Raw genomic sequence first — 20,319 nt, 5'->3', positions numbered from 1 at the left:
TATACACTCAAGCTCCTAACTCTGCCCTGAGCTCAGCTGACCGCCTGGTGGGGCTTTTGAGCCAATGCTTGTGGTACTGGGGAGTCTGATGGTCATAAATAACACACAAGAGAGGAAACAAAACATGCGTGAGCTATTTTACTTGTAAGTCTTCTTCCCAGAATGCCCTCTCATATAACATCACTATGTTCAGTATGGCAATCCATTACGGTCAAAATATACATGAAGTTAGAGCCATATGGGGCAGGAATGTCCCAGAAGTTAACTTTGATAGCTGATAGCTGATCTTAGCCTAGTTGGCAATTGAGTTTACCCAGGGAAGGATAAGTAAAAACTAGAGGGCATAGGTTTAAGGTGAGAGGCGGAAGTATAAAGCAACCTTTCAATGCGGTGGTTTGTAAGTATATGGAATGAGCTGTCTGAGAAAGTGGCTAAGGCAAGTACTCTAACATTTCCAAGACATTTGGATGAGTACATGGTTAGGAGGTTTTGGTTTTCTGTCTTTAATAATTTAATATTACAGCAATATTTGAGTAATCTTTGTGTGTGTGTGTGTGTGTGCGTGCGTGCGTGCGTGCGTGCGTGCGTGTGTAGGTTGAACAGTCTTTTGATTTAAATAATTCATTATGGGTTCAATGTATAAATATATGAATTACATATTGTCATCTCACTACCACGTGATACATGCTCACCTCGCTTAAAGTAAACACAAAGTTAGATTCACTTTTCGGATTCCTTGGAATTAGTTTAATGTCTTGAAGTTACAAAACATTACATTGGCAATGAGGTATTTTTAAAAAATGAACCCAAGATGATCCGTTAAAGCGCAGTGAGGAATGGTGAGTAAAAAAAAGCGCAGTACCTGCAGACATGATCAAGTTTAAAATAAAAGGCAGAAAACAACAGAATTCATATACAGTGAGTACCAGGTTTAATATTCATTAACAAAAGAGCAGAAATGGCTGGCTTCATCGGAAAGATTGACATATTGGATTGCTCCATCGGTAACTGGCTCATGTATAATGCACCAATTGAATAGTATCTTGAAGCAAATGAAATAGCCAATGAGAAACAAGTACCAGTTTTGCTGAGTGTAATTGGTGGACGAGCATACAGTTTGCTTCGAAGTTTGACTGGTCGAGCCAAACCAGTGGAAATGAGCTTTGCTGCCATTGTGAAAGTAATGCAGGAACATTTATAACCAAAGCCATTGTTGATTGCAGAATGTTTTCGATTTCATAAGTGGAATCAAAAGGAAGAGAAGTCCATTTCAGCATATGTGGCTGAATTGAAGAGATTGTCTGAGCATTGTCAGTTCACTGATGGGCCTAAGGATGCACAGAGAGATCATTTAGTTTGTGGAATCTTACAAGAAAACATTCAAAAATGGCTCCTAACTAAAGCACAACTTACATTTATGAGAGCAGTTGAAATTGCTGAATCAGTTCAAACAGTTGACAGAGACACAATTGAGTTGTGGTCAGGAGTGAAGATGAAGGTGAATAAAATTGCAACGTCCATACAGAAACCGGCCTAGTCAAACAAATTGTGTTACCGTTGTGGCAGGGGCTCATATACACCAGACAAATACAGGGTTAAAGGCGAAACTTGCAGAAAATGTAACAAAGCAGGACACATGCAAAGAGCACGCCGGGCAGCCAAAAATAAATGGAACAGCATAGGGAAGAGAAAAAGCTAAAAAAAGTCAAGCTGCAGTTTCAAAAAGAGCACTAATCTGCATGCTGTTGATGAAAAATCTAATAAGCGTGACTGGGTACCCTTGATATTAACAATGTGAACACTAACAACAGACAAGCAGAATGGCTTACACCAGAAGTGAACAGCAAATTAATTAAAATGGAATTAGACATTAGCTCAACTGTTTCAATCATTCGACAAAATGAGTTGAATGGAATTTCAAAGATGCTGAAGTGAGGCCTGCAGATATCCAACTAAAAACTTATATTGGAGAAAAGATAACTCCCATTTGTAACAGTGAAATACAGCAACGAAAAGGACACATTGAGCTTGTAGGGGGTAAAAACTAGAGGACCAGCGTTGTAGAGCCATGATTGGCTGAGACAGCTACAACATGATTGGAAATCCATCCATCATTTGCATGCAATATTCCCTGCAATAGAGTCAATTAAAAGGGAATTAAGAAAGGTGTCTGGACGATGCCACAACTGTCTCCATGCTGCTCACCATGAACCATGGTCTAACAGAGGGCATACTGCTGTTGGTGCTAACCTCGATGCCTCTGATTGGAAAGCATATTGGATCAAGGGAGGACCATGTTGCTCAGAGAAATTGTGAAAGTAACGAAAGCAGTGGTCTGACTACAACTGTTTTCATCTGCAACATACCTGGGAAAGCTTCTGATATGTCAATCATCAAAATTCTTGCGAAATCTGGCGCGTTTTAAGCTGTAAAAAAAGATCAAGGAGCTTCAAGAAAGTTGCAAGCATTTGACATTTGTGAGTATAAAGAACTAGAATCTACTCTGTGTGATTTAAGGTTATTTCATGAACATCACATGAGAGATTAAAAGCTGCTTGTAAGGGTAGATGCAAAGACCAAAGCTGAGCTGGATGAATGGAAGGCCAAATAGAAAGGAATCAATGGAATCACAGAAACAGAGGATTCATCAGATTTTGTTGTGGCTGAGGAAACCAAGAGGAGAGATCAGATCATAAAGGGAGCAATAGAAGGATTAATAACAGAATACTCCAGTGAACTAAATGCACCTTCCCAAGATCAAGATGCACATCCTAGAAAGAAGAAAAGTACAAGAAGTTAAAAAGAAGAGAAGAGACAAAGAGAAAGAACATGAGCATGAAAGAGAGAAGGAATGTGAGAAAGAAAAAAGTTGGATAAAGAGAGAGAAAGCTGAGAATAGGCGAAGAAAGGTGTCCAGAGCAGTCAGAACCATTCCCTGCAGTTCAGAGTCAACTCCTGTGATCACCACATAGGAGGCCCCAGACACCGAAACTGCTTCACAGCTGTGAGTCCCACCTGCCAAGCAAAGTGATTCCCCTTGTCAGGAAAGACTTTATTCCACAGCTTAGTTAAAGTAAAAATGAAGTTAGACACATTTCGGCCTCGTGTTTCTTCCTTTGAAATAGTTAAATGTTTTGAAGATACAAAACATAACAGGAAGTGTTTAGAAGGATACAAGGAAAATGTGGGCAAATGGGACTATCACAACATTCACATTCACATTACATTAGTATTGTGCTCATTAATACAAGTCCATGAGTCGAGGGGCTTGGAGAAGCAATGTGGGAGATTGGAACATTGGAACAGTGAGTTGCTGGTCTCTGCTCTCACTGTTGCAGGAGTGCTCTCTCCCTTGCTGGTCAGAGAGAGCCAGTCTGAGATACCGAAGTGCTGGGTTACGGAGTATAGTTGATGGACTCTCAATCAAGGTATCTTCGGGGGGCTTTTGCTATTTCTTGCATGGTAGGAGATGGGGGGGTCGATGCATCTGCTGCTGCTCTTGTGCATAGGAAAGGGATGGGTCTTTGGGGTTCAGACGTTTCGATCATTCATTCTCTGGGATTTCTTGTTTCGTGGATGTCTGTAAGGAGTAATATTTTCAGGTTGTATACTGAATACATTCTTTGATATTAAATTGAACCATTTGAACAGTGAAATTTCACAGCTCACAGTTTAAGAAAAATATAAATAAAGCAAAGAAAGTCAGTAATCTAAGTATTGATTTGACAAGATAGGAAATTTAACTAGATGACTAGTGCAGAGTTGAAACTGCTGCCTATGCAGCCTGTCAATAGAATAAACAGTGCCAACACTGATCGTAACTACATTTCCACCTCACCTAACATATGTATTCATTGCTGATTTTAGACACCAATAAGTCAAACCGGTAAAGGAAGAATTGAGTTATATCGGATTCCATTTTACATCAAAATTAAGCACCAAAGGCATAAAATGGAAAACTTCCCAATGCACTGGCATTCAAAATTGGCATGGCTATCACTGTCAACAGATGAAATAGCCTTGGAGTGATTAATCTTCCAGTAGATGTAAATGTAGGTGTATTCTTTTGTCTGTCATGCATATGGCACCTCTGATGCTCCTGTAGTTGCAGCATATTGTGGGGAGACAGGTAATACACTAGGTATCTACTGTATTACTGATTACAGAATTTGAAGTAGCAATTGAATATTTTAAAGTTTTGAAAGTGTGGGCAGAAGTTGATAAGATGAAGAAGATACTTGCAATGCCAGATAACACATTACATCAATATATATATAAAAAATACACTGTTCTTTATGCTGTGCTGGTATAGAACTCTATCTCTCCCAGAGAGAAGCAGATGCAAGCTTAATTGACCATATTACATTTGAGAATGGCAGGTTTTTACAACCTTTGTATAAAGGTACTTCTTTCTTATGGCTGACTCAGCAGAGCAGTTACAATCCAGTCTGAGGGTAGTTAATTTATTTCATATTCTTGAGGAGTGAGATTTTATCTCTGTGATGCCATGGTCAAATTTGTTCAGAGACCAAACTGTTAATTGTCTGGTCCATGGTATGATGAGGGGTGCCATAGACACAACCTGCAGATTTCCTAAATACTTCATTTATCTATCATATGGTCACCCTATTTGGACTGATTGTTGGGCTTCCCATAGCTTGTAATTATATGGAAAATAAGAGTATGATGGACTGTAGAGCTCCTTGAGCCTCGTTCACCACACAATGCCATCATCCAAATTCAATACCCTGCTACTGCTTTCCCTCCATATTCCTGCATCTCTTTGGTCTTCAGAATGATCTGTAGCTCATTCTTCAAATCATTTGATAATGTATGTCCCTGGTCAATAACAGGAGGCTTTACTTTTGGGTGGCAGAGTCTTCTTTATGCCTTTTACATAGAACATTACAACACAGCTCAAGACATTCAGCCCATGATGTTGTGCCAACCTTTTAACCTACTCCAAGATCTATTTAACCCTTCCCTCTCGCATACCTCTGCATTATTCTTTCACCCATATGCCCATCTAAGATTTTCCTAAATGCCCCCAAAGTATCTGCCTCTACCACATTCTTAGGCAGTGTGTTCCATGCACCCGCTACTCCCTGTGTTTAAGACCAGCCTCTGTCATTCCACAGTTTTGCTTTACTTTGGACTCTTCTCAGTGTGGGTCACTTTGCGTTGTTGAAGAGGAATGGTAGTCTTGCTCCTTTTCGGTATTTCTTTTGGAGAATTACAGGAAAGCCTGGACCTTGTAACTTTGAGTGGGATGTTATTTGGCACTGCTGGGAACTTGGGGAACTATTAACCTCCATTATTCATTCTCCTCAGCACCACAGTGTCTCAACTACTTTCCAGCTCACTCACAACCCCCAAATTATTTATTTATTCGTTTGTTTCCTGAGATATAGCATGGAATAAGCCCTTTTGGCCATTTGGGCCATACCATCCAGCATGCCCCAATTTAACCCTAGCCTCTTCACAGGACAATTCACAATGACCAAATAACAACCAGCTGCCAGGTTTCCAGGATTGATCTCCAACAGATATCACCATGGGATCTTTTATATCATCTGAGCGAGCATGCAGGACCATAGCTTAATGTATTATATTGTATTGTATTGAGTTAGTTTGGTATTGTCACATGCACCAAGGTACTGTGAAAAAGCTTGTCTTGTATACTGTTCATACTGCCCAGGGGTTCCTAACCTTTTTCATGTCATGGACCCCTACCATTAACCAAGTGGTCCCTGGCCCCTAGGTTGGGAACCCCTTTAGAGATCAAATAATTGTGCAGTCGGTTGAGGTAGCATAAAATAAATAATAATGCAGAATAAAGTGTAAAAGCTACAGAGAAAGTACAGTACAGGCAAACCATAAGGTACAAGATCCTAACAAGGTAGATTGTAGGATCACAAATCCATCTTACCATCCACGGGAACCATTCAATAGCAGGGTAGCAGGGCAGAAGCTGGTGGAATGTGTTTTCAATCTTTAGCATCTTCTGCTGAATGTAAGGTGGAAGAAGAGAGAATACCTGAGTGGGTGGGATTTTTGATTATGCTGGCTGCTTTACCGTGGCAGTGTGAAGTGCAGACAGAGTTTGTAGAAAGGAGGATGGTTTCCATGAATATACCCATGTGAAATCTGGCATATATGACAGTTCAGTATTTACTGGGCATGGCACTGGTGTGCCAGTAATCATTACTGTGCTCAACTCTGCCAAGATGGGCTTCAACCCAGATCCTTCTGACTAAGAAGCAAAAACGCCAAATTCTGAGCACAAGAAACATACGGAAGTTGTTGAAGTGATTCAGAGGGGATTGACAAAGAAATGAAAATGGTTAAAGATGAAGTTTAAACAGGAATAGCACAACCTTAATCTGCAATTGTAAAACTTAAGGCTTAGTTGAGAAGCCTAACGTTCCCTGGTTGGAAATGGCCTGCAGTTTCTTTGGCTTTACTGGCACAGAAGTGACAACATTGAATGGGAAAGGGACTGGGACTTAAAGTGGCAGGTGACCAGAAGGGAGGTGCTCTGTGAAGATATCACCCAAATGTGTTTGATTCCATCTATATGTGTGATTGCAACTGTGAGTAGGGAATAGAAATACTTTAAAATTACAGATGCATTAATACCCCAGTGTTTCTTACAGAAACAATGCTTGAGATCCCGTACTGTAAGAAGGGGAAGACTATAAGGCCTTAAGACCATAGGACATAGGAGCAGAATTAGGCCATTCAGCCCATCGAGTCTGCTCCACTATTTGATCATGGCTGATCCATTTCCATCTCAACCCTATTCTCCCGCCTTCTTTCCGTAACCTTTCTCGCCCTGTCAAGAACCTATCAACCTCCACCTTTAACACACTCAGGTGGAAATGGTGAGTCTAGTGTGGTTTTTATCACTTGATCCTTTTATTTACCCTTGCTCGAGGAACATTCATTTGGGGTGCCTGGTTATATTTTATCATATTAAAGCAACTAATTAAACACAGATTTTCATGGTTAGTGATACAAAAGCTAACTATAACATAACTGAGATTAAATTTACAGCTTCTTAAACAGCACTTCAGCCTTAATAGCCAACCGAACCAATCTCAAAAGTATTGTAGGGTATGCAATCCAGCAGAATAGAAAAAACTAAACTTTATTGCTATTTTGCATCTTAAACCTTGAACATTTGAGAGATAAAATTAAAAAAGCTTCTGCTTTCCAAACATGACAGTCATGCAGAAAAGAACTTCCCTTGCAGTGAGATGTAGGATAAAGACTGGTTCAGAGTGAGGGCATTTTGGGGTAACAGGTAACCTGGATATCAGATATGCTGTTCCATCTAGAACAGGCAAGAGATCTCAATGTCTCCATTTCGCCACCCCACCTCAAGCTTCTCAAAGTATTCCTACTTTGAATGTTAGATATTAGTTCTGAGAGACCATCTCTCGTGCTCTCCAACATCTTTGTGATTTCAGCTGTTGTACCACTCTTCTTTTACATTCTCACTCAGACTCTCTACTGCAGCATCCATCAGCTTATCACCTCTCCCCCACCAACACTATCGGTCACTTGCTAGCTCTTGTTCATTCTGTTCCCTTCACCATTTTATGCCACCTACATCCCTCTATCTCTCATTCTAAATGTCTCTCCACAGATGTTGCCTGACCTGCTGAGTTCCTGAGTGTTTGTTTCTGAAGCAGAGAGAAAAGTAGGCTAAACAAAGCTTGGAACAAATAGCTATTTGGAATCATTGCAGTACATAGAAGGAAACAGCACAGCAACAGACACTTTGGCCCACAATGTTCTGCTGAACCAATGAAACTAGGAATTAACTACTTCACTGAGCTATGCAAGGTGCATATCCCTCCACCTCTATGCATTTGCATGCTTATCTGAGAAGCTCTTAAGGACTCACAATGCCCAGGTTTAAAAACAGTTACTACTCCTCAGCCATTAGGCTCTTGAATAAAAGGGGATTCACTCATTTGCCCCATCATTGAAATGTTCCTACAAATAATGATCTCTCTTTCAAGGTTTCTTTATTTTATTATCTTGTTTTCTTGTTATTTATTGCTATTTATTTATATTTGCATTTGCACAGTTTGTTGTCTTCTGCATTCTGGCTGATCTGATTTGGTTGAACCACAACTGTTCCAGCTGCTACCATCCGGGAAACGGTACCGCAGCATAAAAGCCAGGACCAACAGGCTCCGGGGACAGCTTCTTCCACCAGGCCATCAGACTGATTAATTCAAGCTGATACAATTGTACTTCTATGCTATATTGACTGTCCTGTTGTACGTACTATTTATTACAAATTACTATAAATTTCACATTTCTTATTTAGAGAGAGATGTAACGTAAAGAATTTTACTCCTCATATACGTGGAGGATGTAAGAAATAAAGTCAATTCAATTCAATTCATTAATCCTGTTATGTTTATTATTCTATAGATTTGCTAATTATGCCCGCAGGAAAATGAATCTCAGAGTCATATATGGTGATATATATGTACTTTGGTAATAAAATTTATTTAGAGGTTTAAAAGCCTATATCGTAACTATCTTCATCACCATCCCAGTCAGTTAGTAGAGGCCTGACAGCACCTCTACTTCCTCAGAAGCCTGCAGAGATTCAGCATGTCATTGAAAACCTTGGCAAACTTCTATAGATATGTGATGTAAAGTGTGCTGACTGGCTGCAGTACTGCCTGCTATGGGAGCACCAGTGCCTTTGAGCAGAAAATTCTACAAAAGGCAGTGGACTTGGCCCAGTACATCACACACAGGTAAAACCCTCCTTAATACTGAGCACATCAACATGAAAAGTTGCCGTAGAAAAGCAGCATCCATCATCAAAGATCCTCACCACCCAGGTACCGTCTCATCATTGATGTGGTGAGTTCTTTGGGCCTGTTGGAGGTGCTGGAGAGCATTGGGCTCAGAGGTTTATAGAGCACTTGAATTGGTTAATTGTTGTTTAATGACAGTCATTCTCCAGTGAGTCGCTCTTTGTAATGTGGTCTCCTGGTGCTTTCTACTTATGCTTGTTTGTTTTGATAGGCTCGGGATTCTGTGTTACTTGTATTATTTAAGTGGATGCCCAATTAGTGCTAATTGCAGGGCCTTTGTTTTGAGAATGTATTTTCTCGCAGTGTTGCTCAGCTGAGCCACCGATGTTCTGTTGGAATTATCAAGAATTAGCTCTCACATCAGAGTCTGTCGTTCCTCTGCACTGGGTTCTGATATTGCCAGAGCACATTGTGACAATCAACTTGTACAGCTGTAATGAGGCATTCCAACTCCTGTACGCAATGCCCCACATAATAAAGACAAGTGTGCAACACCCCTTCTTCACCACCATATCTACCTGTGTCATTACTTTGAGGGAACTAGGTACTTGTGGCACTAGTTCTCTCTGTTCAATATCACTCCCCAGGGCCCTGTTATTCACTGTCTATGTCCTGGCCTGGTCTAACATTCCAATATGAATCAGTTCACACTTTTAAGAGTTAACTTCCTGCTGCCACTGCTTGGACCACTTTCCCAATTCATCTAGTTCCTGTTGTAACCACAGGCAACTTTCTTTGCTGTGCATCGCGCCACTGATTTTGATGTCATCCATAACCTTATTATGCCACCTACATTCTCATCCAAAGCATTCCTATATATGACAGGGGACCCATTGCCTATTCCTCTGGCACATCACTTGTTACAAGCCTCCAAGCTGAAAAACAGCCCTCCACTACGATCTTCTGACTCCTTCCAGCAAGCCAGTATTGTAGCTAACTTATTAGCTCCCCTGGATCCTGTGTAATTTCACTTTCTAGACCAGTCTATCATGTGTGGCCTTATTAAAGTCCTTGGTAAAATCCGTGTGTGTAATATCTGCTACACTCCCTCATAAATCTTCTAGGACACCGCTTTGAAAAATATAATCATATTCATGAGACATGATTTCTCATGTCCAAAACCATGATGACTATTCGTAATTGGTCCTTGCTGTTCCAAATGCAAACATACCTCAGAATTCCCAGCATTCATTAACACCATTTATGTTAGGCTCTTTCACCTATAGCTCCCTGGCTTGTTATTCCCTGGCTTCTTAAATAGAGGCACCAAAATTATCCACCCTCTTCTTGTCATGTATGGGTTTAATGACTGCAAACTCAAACGAAGACCTTAAGCCCTAATTGATATAAATACCCACGAGTACTCTCACTAAAGAGAGATTATACTGTAACTATCCAATCTTCAAAGACTAGTTCACTTCCCTGTTTATTCTTCATGGCAAATTTAGGTGCCAATACCCACTATTTGAGAGGTGGGTCCAGAGACCAGGGAAAAGACACTTCCAGCTAACAAAGTAGTTTGAAACACAATTCATTTATTTTCAGTGATACATGTTTATATCAAATCAACATTCTTAAAACACATTTAAAACTCAGCAAGGATTTCTATCTTAAATATTTCCAAACTATTTCTAAAATACAAGAGATTTCCAAAACACAGGTGCAATTCTGACAAACTAAAAAGGCATACCAGTGATACAGACAAACAAATCCTCCATTACCGAAACTGAAGCCAGAGGGATGGATTCTAGTTCACCTTGTGTTTCTCTTGATGTTCTTTACCCCATTATTAATAAGTCTGAACTGGCCTCTACTGTACATTCATACCATTTCTTGCCACTTGGGTGACTTCACATACATATGATATTTCCTCAGATACCATTTTTATAGAAAAATGTCTAAAAGCTTCTTGGAAACAGAGCTCCAAGCTATTGCTGTAAAGCTAACTTCTTTGAGTACATGAAACCTTCCAACTATAAACACATCAATTATTTGATACATTAAATTATATTATCCATCTGGTTTGCAAGCTTTCTTGAACTAAGCAACTTAAGTCAGCTTTGTCTGTTTTGAAAAAAGCCAAATTAAACAACCCATTGTCTTATACTGTATCTCTTGAACAATAATAAGCTGAGTGTTGTAAGCTAGTCTCTGCTTTCTACTGACAAAATGTTTGCTGTTACAGAGCTTGTTTATAAAGCTGTGTTTTTAACTTCAAGCTGATTACTGCTTTCCATTTACATTTTAAGAACTGAAGATAGCTTCCATTTACCATGAGAAGCTAAACAAGGCAATATTAGTTGGAAGTTTACTTACTAATGTTTAATTTTACAATGTCAGTAGCTGTGCTTAGAAAGTGAGCTTAGCAAAATATGAGCAAGAGTCTCACTGCCCAGGAAGCAAATATCCATCACATCGTCTTCCAGTACCTGACCCTGGCTAGGAAAGATACAGATCCTATAAAATCTCTCCCTTTCATTAAAGACTTCCAATCCTGGCAGCATCTGGTGAATGTCCTCTGAAATCTCTCCAGCATAATCATATTATCCCTAAAGCATGGTGAAAAGAACTGTACCTGATCATCTAATTGTGGTCAAACCAGTGTTTTATAAAGTTGAAACATAGCATCCCAACTTTTATATTCTCCACCCCAATCTTTATATTCCTTGCCCCAATCTTTATTTCTATGCCCTAAAAGACATCATCAGCAGCCATAGCCAACATTTTTAAATGCCATAGGGATTACCTCCTCACCCACTAGGTGGGTAGATCATCCTTCAGGATATGAAGCCCCAAGATGTACAAGCAATGCTATTGATTGGCAGAAGGTGAAAGGTGAAACAGGCAAAAGGTGTAAGGTCACTGAGCAGCTTATGAAGTATGTGTGGCATTCATCAGTGCAACAGTTACTGCCAAACTATGGAGTGGAAGATTAACCACTTTTAAGGACATAGCTGTTTGTTACAGGTCACCTCTCTTCCAAAAGAAAGCCGAATAATTTGATTCAGAGAGTCCTAAGGCTGGCTGAGTTTGCAAATATTTCTTGTCAAACCAATGTTACTGAGGGTTATTGATGGGAATAAAAGTACGCTGGCATTTTTTGAAAATGATGGAGCATAGAGGATGCCTGCTGATTCTCAGTTCTTGTACAGACAATAAGAGTTTAGCCAATGATTACCAGCGTGTTATGTCTGCATGCTATTGCATAAACAGATGATTTCCCCTCAAGAAAAGTATTCCTAAAAACCCATTAGTTCTGACAAGACAGATGGCTTCATACTGTAACATGATTTATTCCATTGGAATGGGATACTCTGAACTGCCGCCAAATGCTGTCTGATTTTGTAGACAAGATGCTGTCTTAAATGGGAGCTACTTGTTGATACAGTCTATTGGAGTCATTATCCACAGGATTGAAGCTCCTTGACCCAACACCAATTAAGCTGATCATAGAACAAAGATGATTAAGGGAAAATGCAAGAGAGGTGCTCAAGGCGTTGAAGAATTTTATAAATCACTTGGCTGAAATATTGCATCCATGGTCCAAGCAACATAATTTAGGAAGCATGTCAAGGCCTTTTTGAGCCAAATGTGATGGCAGCATGGCAGGTTGACAGTGTTCACCCCTTCCCTTCTATCTCAGAAGGATATAGAAGTTTATCAGTTAAAGTCATAGAGTTGTTCATTATAGAGGCCAGCCCTGCATTGGTTTGATGACAGTCACAGAAGCATTGGGATATTCAGCATAGAAACAGCCCCTTCAGCCCTCTGTGTCCACTACAACTATTATATATAAATACTGCTTACTAAAACCTCATTGTGTCTATATCTTCCTATGTCTTGATGATTTAAGTGCTTGTCTTCAAGTTACCTAAATATTGTGAGAATATATGCTTCCACTACCTGTTCAACCAAAACATTCCAGATTCCAACTAATTAACTTTCAATTCCCCTTTAAAACTCCTTCCTTTCACCTTAAACCTACCTACTGTTGTTTTGATACCCTTAAAATGTTGAAAATGTACGATTACCTTCCCAAGCTAGGCCTCTTATAATTTTAAATACTTCTGTCAGGTAACTCCTCACAAAGTGCTGGAGGAACTCCACAGGTCAGGCAGCATCTAGGGAGAAGAATAGAGAGCTGATAAAGCATCTGGGCCCATAGAGTTGTCTCTTTATTCCTCTCCATAGATGCTGTCTGACCTGATGTGTTCCTTCAGCATTTTGTGTGTGTTCCTCTGGATTTCTAACATCTGCCAGATCTTTTGTGTTTAAGATAACCTCTCAGCCTTCTTTGCTCCAGGGAAACAAGTTCAGCCTATGAAATCTCTCCCTATAACTAAAGCCCTGGTGAACCTCTTCTGTTCTCTCCCTAGCACAGCCACTCCCTTTCTATAGCACTGTGATCTGGACTGCACACAGTACTGCAAGCACAGACTAATCACAAACAAGAGAAAATCAGCAGATGCTAGAAATCCAAGCAACACACAAAATGCAGTCCTGCCAAAGGGTTTTGACCCAAAATGTCGATTGTAATTTTTTCCTAGATGCTGCCTGACCTGCTGAGTTCCTCCAGCATTTTGTGTGAAGTGCAGACTAACTAGTGTTTGTAAAGTTGGAATATGAATTCCAACTTCTATATGCTATTGTAGGTCCCAACAAATAAAGGCATGATTATTATATCCCTTCTTCACCATCCTCTCTACCTGTGCTGCCACCTTCTGGAAAGTGTGAATTTGAACCCCAAGATCTTTCTATTCGTCGACATTCTTTAGCAACCTACCACTGGCCGGTATTCCACTAGTTTACTTCCCAAACCCAGGCTATCCAATCTCTCCTTTCAACTGAAGTGCGCCAATGTAGTGCAACATCATGGTGAATCTCTGCTGCACCTTCACCAGTTATGTCCTTATGATAGTTTAAGTGCCCCTAAGAAACCAAACGTAATCTTGAATGAGCCTCTATGTAGTAATGAGGGGGTGCTGCACTATGATAGTAGCTTCTTTGAGATTAAACCAAGGTCTTTGCTGCAATTTCAGGTGGATATTAATAATTCCATGGGTCTGTTTTGAAGAAAAAATAGAAAGTTCTTCCCAATATTCTAGATAATATTGATTCTTCAACTATCAAAACTAACCATTTATTTCATTCCTTTCTCAGGGAGTTGGCAAATCAACTGGCTGTTTACAGTGACTTCAAAGCTTTTTAAATTCCCTATAATATACTTTGGAATATTTTTTTTTACTAAATCTATGAAAGGTATAGGTTACCCTTTCTCTAAGTGGGACCATTATATTAGAATCGTGATTCCTTTCTCCCTTTGCTCTGTAGGATGGCTAATCATGCAGCCCCCACACTGCAAGACATCCTGGAATTGTTACCAATATCTTGGTAATTCCTAATCACCTTACTTCCTGTCCACCCTCTATGATTCAACACTAAATTGTTACCCTCTTGTGAGGAACTAGGCTGGTGCCATTTCCCAAGAAGTCAAGGACAGACCTCTGTTGCCAACCGAAGCAAATTAAATGGTGCATGCTTCAAACCAAATCTACCATGGATGACTCCAAGTCTGGGTGCAAAAAGAGGAGGGTTGGGCATGGGTCTTGCAACGCATCCTGTTAAAGCCCAGTACTAGAGAAACAGCAACAGAATTTCTAAAGACCTCATCCCTGAGAGGGGAAAGACCATTGAAGATGTGCTACACCTGGGGACAACTTGAAAGGCTGGCCCAGGACAGACGATTCTGGTGAGCAGTTATCAGTGGCCTATGCCCCAGTAGGGGTGATGGGCTTCTGGGCTTAAGAAGAAACGGAAAATACAACAAACCCAGCACACAATGACTTTGCCTTTCTGCTCTAACTCTTTATTAATAACGATTAGTTCAAACAACTGAAAGGTTCGCTATACAACAAAAAAAATCACTAACCCTTTGGCTAGACAACTTCTTTAGCAGATTCACAACATCCAACACTCATTTAGTCTTTTCAGGTATTACTCAGGGTGAACTGGCTGGGGTTCGATATAGCAAGTTCCTCTTTGAGAGAGAGAAACTTGGGGTCTTCTACTAGAGTTATTGGTCTCCAGAGTTATTGCTATCAATCATTTCATGAGAATCCTTTCTTTGTAAAGTTTTCAGACATTGTTTTAGTTTTATAGCCAACCATATGGTTATAGGTCATCTCTTTTTCTATAATATACCTGATGTTTGATGCTTCCAAATTCTTGCTGGTTGCCATAATCTCCTTAGCCATCTGGTTTGCAATGATCAGAGTTTAGACTTGCATAATACCCTCTCTGTTTCACAGTATCTCAACATTGTCTGTGTCTCTGCATATCAGGAATTATGGGGGTGGGGTAGAACACAGCATTTTAAAATTGCCTCTGGTTATAAAGTTACTGTGTGTTATGTTGCCAGACTGACACTAATCAAATTTTCACGTCAGTATGGCTCCACTTTATATCTTCCCTTCAACTTCATACGAAGCAAGTCTCTTGTTTTCAATTCTTCCGTTTTAATTTTTTTTTCCTCCTCTCTTTGGCTGTCTACACTTCTCTCAGCAATATGGGTGAATGAAGTGAGGTTAGATCCAGTTTACCTGCTGCTCACTCGGGCTGATTCTTGTCCTTAAGAGCTACACTAAGGAAACTTTTGTAATATAGATATGGATTAAAGTTGACCCCGGTTGCCTGAAATAATTCTCATGATGTGGACCATACATCCTCATTATTAAAAAGATCAAGAACCGCAAAATGGATTGTGTGCCTAAAGATGAAGGGTAATTTTCATAGATCTTGTGCAGGCAAATGTGCATTTCAAGGTTATCCGGGATAGTGGCCCACTCCCTCTTCCTCCCAGAGGTCAACATGCAGTTACAAGAACATCATGGACAACCTGTTGTGGTATTTCACCAGGCAGACCACACCAAAAAATTGTGGTGAGCTTGCTGCCAGGCCCAGCCCAATTGAAAGGCATATTGAAGCCAGTAAAAGCCAAAGAAGATATTTCAATAGTCCTTGTGGAACCAAGAGGAACAGAATAAACAGAAAAAGAATCTCAGGTTTGTATGTGGTGACATGTATGTACTCTAATAATAGATTTTACTTTGAACTTTAAAAGAAGCATTATTATTCAGTAAAGCAGGAAACATAGTGGCTGATTCAGGCATAGAAAGCTCCCACACACAGCAGTGATCATGGCAAATTGATCTGACTTTAGTTGCGAGATAAATATTAGCCAGGGCACAGGAGAGAACTCCACAGCATTTCTTTAAAATAATGTTAATGGACAGATTAGGCCTCCTTAGTCATAAGGAAAAAATTAATCAGATGGTCCCAAGATCCAGTTTATGTCCTTCTGTAGTCATTTTGACCTTTAAGTCTTTGCTCGTAGGCTGTGAGAGTAAGTCATTTTTCTAGTAGAGCTGTTGAACTGAGATTTGTCATACAGAAATAACCAGTGTTCTTCAGTGTTCTTCCAGTGTTCCAATTAGTTCTTCAAACCTAAAAGAAGACACTGCATTTCAATTCAAAGTTTCAAAGAACCTTAATCATGAATAATTTACCATATATCTGCAAAGAAAAACATCATATCTGGTAAGATGGCAGCATGTACAGATGCAGTGGTCTCTCTGGGTCCAATCAAAGGTAGAATTGCATCTTTTATCTCAGTCACAAGACACCGCTGCTTATAAAGAACATCAAGTACTGCAGGTCTACCTCACTACTGAGTTGGTGGATAATGATGCAGTTGAACTTTGTTGCAGTCTGCTTCATCCACATGGGGAAGAAGGGATCAGAGTTGGTGCACTGAGGTGCTGTGTGATCCTACGGATTGTCCAGGTGGCTGTCTTGGACATCTCTGTTGTTGTTGTAAGACTCTGTTGGACACTGGTAATGTAGAATACTATGAGTCTGATTCACTGGTTCTCTGGCGAGAACAACAGTGGGAGAGCCTGATGCTCTCTGATCAGGGGGTCCCTGATGCAATGTGTGCCATTGCATTCTGTGTTGGTGCTGCTCTCCAGTATTCGCTCGGTGGAAGGCAAACTGGATTGCGTTAATCTGCGGCTGCATTGTGCGATAAGAGGAACTGCCTCAGGACATTCTTGCAGAGATGTTGTTCCAGGGCAACATCCATGCACCATCAATCTGCAGGCCATGACACTCAGGCACTTGGGCTATATTTTTTCTAGGTTTTTAAAAAATTGTCCTCTCGTAATTATATGTGCTATATGTGCTGTGTGTCATGTGTGATAGTTAGTTCTGTGTTTGCACCTTTGCCCCAGAGGATCGCAGTTTCGTTTGGCTGTATTCATGTATGTGAATGAATCACGATTAAACCTGAAGTTGAACTTGAACCTGATCTCAGCATGTGTCATTCTTTTCGATTAGAAATGAGGATAAAAGAAGAAAGGCAAGTGCTTAAGTGAAAGCTCCAAGGTTTAAATGCAATGAATAGTGATAAAGTTCAGAGTGGGAATCAGGTGGAAACTTAAAATGTCAGGCAATTGGAAGCTCAGAGTTGTCCTTGTTGAATAAGTGCAGAAACTCTGTCAAGTATTCGGTTTCTCCAGCGCAGGAAAGACAGCATTGAAAGAAAGGAAAGTCTATCCTGTTTCACTTGGAATGAGTACTTTGGTGGCTGAATGGTGGGAAGCGAAGAGTTAAAATGCTGGGTATGTATCTCCTGCAGCTGCACAGATAGACTAAAGAAGATTGACCAGTGGAGGTGGAAGTCCGTATGAGGCATCTGTGTGGAATGTCTCTTTAATGGAGCAGGCAGAAAGAAATGGAGGGACAGGGAGGATGCAATAGAGTCAAGAAGGTATCTGAAGGCTCGAAGCCACAGTATGAGACTGGCTGGTTCGATGGGTGAACAAGGACTTTGGGTGAGAGATGGGTTTAAATAGGCTGCAGATGATGAGTTGGAAGTGAGTGGCAGGTGACTCCCATCACAAAAAAAACATAAATTAAACATAAGTTATACACAATTTTACAAGAAAGAGCACAATTGGAAAAAAACATTGCTTGAGGGAGGACAAATCTCAGACTTGTATTCTGTTTTCATACTTTGATAATGAATGTACTTTGAAAAGAAAAACATGAAGTCAATTTTAATGCAAAGTGATCAAAGTGATAAAGTGTTGCTATACTGAGTTAATGATTAGGATTGTGCAAGTTGGTTCAAGAAATGAGCAGTTGAAAGGAAGCAGCTGCTCTTGAACTTGGTGGCGTGGACTTCTGTAACTCCTGCCTGGTGGCAGCTGTGAGAAGGTGGCATGGTCTGAACGCCAGGATCTTTGTTGGTGGATGTTGCCTTCTTCAGGCAGTAGATATTACCAACGATATGGAAGGATGTGCCCATGGTGTGTTTGCTACAGTATGTGGTGTCTTATACCCTCTGCATTTGAACTGCGGTATCAAACCATGGTGCAACCTGTCGGGATACTTTAAACAGTATATCTATAGCAACAAGGTCCTGCTAGAGGGAGAAGAACGATTTTTCATCAGAACAACTCAAGACTTTTCCAATGGGACGTGATGAAACAGTCCCTGATCCTGAAGGGAATGTAATTCACTTTGCTAAGTAATGCTTTTCTGTCTATGCTTTGGCTTCAGACAGGAGAATTAATTCAAAATCCTTTTCACCTCATTTAATGGATAGCTAAGGTCATGGTGTTGCAGTTAATTCTCTGGTTGTATTAATTCTGGGTTCTTCCGCCTGCTTTCAACTTATGGTTACCATTTCTGACTCTATGCCTGAAGGGTTCCTGCTCCCTGTATTTTAGGTTCAGGTTTACTGTCATGGGCGGACATACCCAGGGTATAAGTACGATTAAAGTTAGCTGCTGCTGCAGCGCAGTACATTGCAAACATAAATCACATAAAACTTCAATTGACATAAATTATACACATCTTACACAACAAAATACACAAAAATGTGCAAATAGAGGGAAGTACAGTCTAAGGTAAAATAAGGGCTTTTCATTTCAGTTCAAGAATCTGATGGCAGTGGGGAAGAAGCTATTGTTGAACATTGAGCTGTGGGTCTTCAGGCTTGTTTACCTCTAGCCTTTCAGCCTTAGATGGCAGCCCACCTAGGGGAAGGAAACCTCTGATTTTAAACCTTTGCTGCCTTGTGGCCATGACCACCCATAAGACAGGCTTCAGGAGTAAACCTTGAGGAAGAAATCCGGAGCGGGGGTCCCTAAAGCAGTTTGACATTGTTTACAATTTCACTCTGGCAACCTCTGCGATGACACTGGTGTCAAGCTGTATCAACGCTTGCCCTGCCCTTGGACTACACTCGTGACGTGGAGAGGGGGAACCCGCTGCATGGGCAACACCCGGTTCTTCAAATCTTCCTGCCCAGGTTTGCGCCCTGGAGAGGACACCAGAGTCACAAACCCATGATCCCCTGGGATCGACAGCTGCTGACTGCCTCCTGCCTGATGACAGCAACGGGAAGAGGGCACGGCCTGGGTTGTGGATATCACCTTCCTGAGAAATTGCCTCTTGTTGATTTCTTCAGTGGATCCGTGATGGGACAGGTTGTGTCCACTATTCTCTGTAACCTTTTTCTTTGCTGTTTATTAGATTTCCCATACCATATGCATTCACAGAATGTAATTCCCCGCCTCCCACTGGTAACCCCGTGCTGCTTCACCTTTCCAGCTGAATTAGAATACAAACAGACTCCTTGTTTGGCAACTGTACAACCAACCTTTCCCTTTACATTTTATAAAGATCAAGGGACAATGTTCAAAACGAGGCATAAAAAGCACATTCTGTAAAATGTCACTGTGATTTTTTCCTCTCTGGATTTCATGCAGCTGAACCTTTGAGTTTAATCTCTGCCCAATGGCAGGACAATGACGGAACTTGGAAATCCTATTAATACAGAGAGACACATAGCACCGAAACAGGCTCTTCAGTCCACACCAAGTATCCAGCAGCCATTTTAATCCTATTCATTTCCCCACTTTGCCACTACCCCTAAACTCCACCACTTGCCAGCACGTGAGAGGCAATTTACATCAGCCAATTAGGCTACTAGCTCACAAGCTTTTACGTGGTGTGGGGAATCCAGAGCACCCAGGCAAAACTCACATATATTGGAAAGAACATGCAAATTCCACACAGACGGTACCAAAGATTAGGACTAAAGCCAGACATTGGGACTGTGAAATAGAGTCTCTACTTTCTGATGAAGGGTCATTCATTGTATGCCCTGATGAAGGGTCTTGGCTCAAAATGTTGATTGTTTATTCCGCTCCATACATGCTGCCTGACTTGCGGAGTTCCTCCGAAATTTTGTGTGTATTGCTCAACGCTTCCAACATCTGCAGAATCTCTTGCGTTTAGGCTCTATGTTCTGTGCTGCCCTGATTCACTGACTGTGGAGAAACTGGAATATCTTTTCCTTTAAGTAGAGAAGAGGAAGAGACAGTTAGTACATCTGCTAAGA

The 20,319-nt window shown here is 40.7% G+C and overlaps 1 protein-coding gene across 3 annotated transcripts in view; it reads right to left on the bottom strand.

The window, feature by feature from the left end:
• Positions 1 to 912: 912 nt before the first annotated feature.
• Positions 913 to 20,319, bottom strand: part of LOC140725179 (transmembrane protein 121) — a 124,450-nt gene continuing 105,043 nt past the window's right edge. Inside the window, exons 2-4 of one of the 3 annotated variants that reach the window (XR_012098288.1) lie at positions 2,367 to 2,426; positions 1,414 to 1,533; positions 913 to 1,328 (exon numbers count right to left, since the gene is read on the bottom strand). The gene's annotated coding sequence lies outside the window, so the exon portion shown is untranslated. Of the gene's footprint in view, positions 1,329 to 1,413; positions 1,534 to 2,366; positions 2,427 to 12,880; positions 12,957 to 20,319 lie in introns of those variants that run through there. The other 2 variants (XR_012098289.1, XR_012098287.1) reach the window with 2 other exon arrangements.

This window comes from Hemitrygon akajei, chromosome 3, assembly GCF_048418815.1.
Source record: "Hemitrygon akajei chromosome 3, sHemAka1.3, whole genome shotgun sequence".
NCBI classification, from domain to species: Eukaryota; Metazoa; Chordata; class Chondrichthyes; order Myliobatiformes; family Dasyatidae; genus Hemitrygon; species Hemitrygon akajei.
This window is presented reverse-complemented; position numbering and strand designations above follow the sequence as displayed.